The sequence below is a fragment of the Oreochromis aureus genome, linkage group 3, assembly GCF_013358895.1.
Source record: "Oreochromis aureus strain Israel breed Guangdong linkage group 3, ZZ_aureus, whole genome shotgun sequence".
NCBI classification, from domain to species: Eukaryota; Metazoa; Chordata; class Actinopteri; order Cichliformes; family Cichlidae; genus Oreochromis; species Oreochromis aureus.
The window spans coordinates 131,940,761-131,945,162 of record NC_052944.1 but is presented as its reverse complement, the minus strand read 5'-3'; the positions used below and the strand labels follow the sequence as shown (position 1 = coordinate 131,945,162).

Below are 4,402 nucleotides of genomic sequence, written 5' to 3'. Positions count from 1 at the left end.
CCTCCTGGCAGATATGATGAAAGGCAACAAAGAGATTTACCTGATAACATACAAGCTGCACCTGGAGTGCGTGTTATGATTATTAGAAATTTGGATGTTGAAGATGGGCTTGTTAATGGGACATTTGGAACAATCACGAACATTGTGACAACCACACAGGATGGACCAAAAACTGTGAATCTCATTGGACTTACGCTGGACAATCAAAATTCTGGGCAAAAATTTCGCAGAAAAATACAAGGATCCTCAGACAACCTGGTATATATTGAGAAATGTGAAGAATCTACAAGTAAAAAAGGAGTTCTTCGCAGGCAATTTCCAATGAAGTTGGCCTTTGCATGTACAGCTCACAAAGTACAAGGCATGACAATGGAGTCAGCAGTAGTATGTTTGAAGCGTGTTTTGAACCTGGAATGGCCTATGTTGCACTCAGCCGCACAACCTCACTTAAAGGACTGTACATCACAGACTTTGATGAAAGGAAAATCTATGCTGATCCTGCCATCACAGATGCACTCAAAAATATGAGACATGCATCATTTGAGAATGCAAGACCACTGTTGCAATTCTTAAAATCAGTTGTTCCCACAGTCCCCACGTTGACAATTATCCATCACAATGCACAAGGTCTCCCAACTCACATGGAGGACATGAGATGCCACCATGAACTCAGCCTTGCTGATGTTTTATGCATAACAGAAACTCACTTGTCTGGATCATCAGTTTCTCCCCGCTTCCAGCTGGAACAGTACAACATGGCCACACGCAACAGACACGTCTCTTACACAAACCATACAGACATGGCAAAGGTAAATGGCGGTGGAGTTGCAATGTACTACAAAACAGTTCTTATAGCAGAGTCTCGAAAATACCTGCAAAATGTGACTGACCTTGAATTTGTTGTTATCAAGGTTGAATCGCCAGTCACAGCTTTGATAGCAACTGTATACAGGCCACCAAATTACAGCCACGTGAGGTTTTTACCACAAATGCAATGTCTTTTGGACTCATTGGAAATGATGAATTGCCAACCAATTATTGTTTGTGGAGATTTCAATGAGGACCTTATGAGCAGAGGAAAAAACCCATCCAAGAACTGTTTCAGTCAAGAGGATATGCACAACTTATTACTGCTGCAACTACCGAAAAACACACATTGATTGATCACCTTTACATATCACAGCCATACGCCTGCCTCCAATCAGGTGTTCTGAATACATATCACAGTTATCACAACCCCATTTATTGTGTAATTCACTAACACAAAATGACTGCAAGGTTGTGAGGGATATGGACTTGCCAAGTGATCTTAGTGTCTTTGCAACTGAGCACACTCTACCACCAACAAGGACAGCTCACCAGTGGGAGCTGATACATAAGACTGCTCTCATCCATTGAAGAGCTGACCAGAAACGTGAACAGAGAGACTGCAACTGCACCTGATGGGATCCCTGCCATAACAGGTAATTGTAATTTTGTTTCTTACTTTATATTGTAACATTTGATATTGATATTGTTTGAAACAAACTATAATCTCATCCATTAATTAAGTCATCCATTCATTCATAACTCCTCAGATGTGTTCTGTCCAGTGAAGGCAGTGGAGAAGCCCTACACTGATCTTGAAACTGTGCCACGCTAGTAGAGACCGGCTACAAGGATGGGCAGGTATAGTGAAATTAAAATGCACCTTTTGGTTCAACAGGTTTATATATACAGTCAAGTGATCAAAAGACACCAGTATTAAACCCATTTAAACAAACTACATGCTTGGATTGGAACTGTATACAGGCCACCAAATTACAGCCACGTGTGGTTTTACCTCACATAGCAACTTACCCCATCCAAAGACACCAGTATTAAGCCAATTTTTTTTTTTACTACCTTTTAATATAGTTTTGGGTCATTTAGTTCTAAAGTTAGATTTGTTTTTCCAATTATTTTTAGAACTTCATTACTTGCCATTTCGCTAACTGAAGAGCTGCGCTTTGTGATGTCTCTTGTTTTATTGTTTTAAATTGTGTTTTCCTTTTATCTGTTTCTAGCTGTTTTCGCAAAGTCAGCCAACCACTTGCTTCCAAATGACCCTTATCCAGAAGTATCCGTGAGTGCCTCATCAACAGAAACTAAAGTGGAGACCTACCTCTCAGAGAAAACGCACACATAAGAAAAGCCGACCCACTTCAGTACTGGGAAGAACATCCTAATTTGTTTCCCTCTATGGCTGCTGTTGCGATCCCAGTGTGCCCCCTGTAGCTCTGTGGACAGTTTTGGATTTGTTTACATCTCACCCAACCGCTCACGGCAGATGGCTGCACCCCTCTAAGCCTGGTTCTGCCGGAGGTTTCTTCCTGTTAAAAGGGAGTTTTTCTGAACACACTCTACCACCAACAAGGACAGCTCACCAGTGGGAACTGATAGATAAGACTGCTGATGTGCTCTCATCCATTGAAGAGCTGACCAGAAACGTGAACAGAAAGACTGCACCTGATGGGATCCCTGCCATAACGGGTCATTTGTATTTTTTTGTTTCTTACTTTATATTCTAACATTTATTGATATTCTTTGAAACAAACTATAATGTCATCCATCCATTCATAACTCCTCAGATGTGTTCTGTCCAGTGAAGGCAGTGGAGAAGCCCTACACTGATCTTGAAACTGTGCCACGCTAGTAGAGACCGGCTACAAGGATGGGCAGGTATAGTGAAATTAAAATGCACCTTTTGGTTCAACAGGTTTATATATACAGTCAAGTGATCAAAAGACACCAGTATTAAACCCATTTAAACAAACTACATGCTTGGATTGGAACTGTATACAGGCCACCAAATTACAGCCACGTGTGGTTTTTACCTCACATAGCAACTTACCCCATCCAAAGACACCAGTATTAAGCCAATTTCTTTTTTTTACTACCTTTTTAATATAGTTTTGGGTCATTTAGTTCTAAAGTTAGATTTGTTTTTCCAATTATTTTTTAGAACTTCATTACTTGCCATTTCGCTAACTGAAGAGCTGCGCTTTGTGATGTCTCTTGTTTTATTGTTTTAAATTGTGTTTTCCTTTTATCTGTTTCTAGCTGTTTTCGCAAAGTCAGCCAACCACTTGCTTCCAAATGACCCTTATCCAGAAGTATCCGTGAGTGCCTCATCAACAGAAACTAAAGTGGAGACCTACCTCTCAGAGAAAACGCACACACAAGAAAAGCCGACCCACTTCAGTACTGGGAAGAACATCCTAATTTGTTTCCCTCTATGGCTGCTGTTGCGATCCCAGTGTGCCCCTGTAGCTCTGTGGACAGTTTTGGATTTGTTTACATCTCACCCAACCGCTCACGGCAGATGGCTGCACCCTCTAAGCCTGGTTCTGCCGGAGGTTTCTTCCTGTTAAAGGGAGTTTTCTGAACACACTCTACCACCAACAAGGACAGCTCACCAGTGGGAACTGATAGATAAGACTGCTGATGTGCTCTCATCCATTGAAGAGCTGACCAGAAACGTGAACAGAAAGACTGCACCTGATGGGATCCCTGCCATAACGGGTCATTTGTATTTTTTGTTTCTTACTTTATATTCTAACATTTATTGATATTCTTTGAAACAAACTATAATGTCATCCATCCATTCATAACTCCTCAGATGTGTTCTGTCCAGTGAAGGCAGTGGAGAAGCCCTACACTGATCTTGAAACTGTGCCACGCTAGTAGAGACCGGCTACAAGGATGGGCAGGTATAGTGAAATTAAATGCACCTTTTGTTCAACAGGTTTATATATACAGTCAAGTGATCAAAAGACACCAGTATTAAACCCATTTAAACCAACTACATGCTTGGATTGGAACTGTATACAGGCCATCAAATTACAGCCACGTGTGGTTTTACCTCGCATGGCGACTTACCTCATCAGAAGACACCAGTATTAAGCCAATTTTTTTTTTACTTCATTTTTAATTTAGTTTTGGGTCATTTAGTTCTAAAGTTAGATTTGTTTTCCCAATTATTTTTAGAACTTCATTACTTGCCAGTTTGCTAACTGAAGAGCTGCGCTTTGTGATGTCTCTTGTTTTATTGTTTTAAATTGTGTTTTCCTTTTATCTGTTTCTAGCTGTTTTCGCAAAGTCAGCCAACCACTTGCTTCCAAATGACCCTTATCCAGAAGTATCCGTGAGTGCCTCATCAACAGAAACTAAAGTGGAGACCTACCTCTCAGAGAAAAACGCACACATAAGAAAAGCCGACCCACTTCAGTACTGAGAAGAACATCCTAATCTGTTTCCCTCTATGGCTGCTGTTGCAATCCCAGTGTGCCCCCTGTAGCTCTGTGGACAGTTTTGGATTTGTTTACATCTCACCCCAACCGGTCATGACAGATGGCCGCCCCTCCCTGAGCCTGGTTCTGCC

At 41.3% G+C, this 4,402-nt stretch overlaps 2 long non-coding RNA genes across 2 annotated transcripts; both read left to right on the top strand.

The window, feature by feature from the left end:
• Positions 1 to 410: 410 nt before the first annotated feature.
• LOC120438106 lies at positions 411 to 3,099 on the top strand. The gene is made up of 5 exons (XR_005611670.1): positions 411 to 1,463; positions 1,578 to 1,668; positions 2,046 to 2,511; positions 2,610 to 2,700; positions 3,082 to 3,099. It is a non-coding gene; the product is annotated as an uncharacterized LOC120438106 (long non-coding RNA).
• A 305-nt stretch (positions 3,100 to 3,404) lies between these two features.
• LOC120438107 lies at positions 3,405 to 4,124 on the top strand. Its single transcript, XR_005611671.1, has 3 exons — positions 3,405 to 3,543; positions 3,641 to 3,731; positions 4,107 to 4,124. It is a non-coding gene; the product is annotated as an uncharacterized LOC120438107 (long non-coding RNA).
• The last annotated feature ends 278 nt before the right edge of the window (positions 4,125 to 4,402 follow it).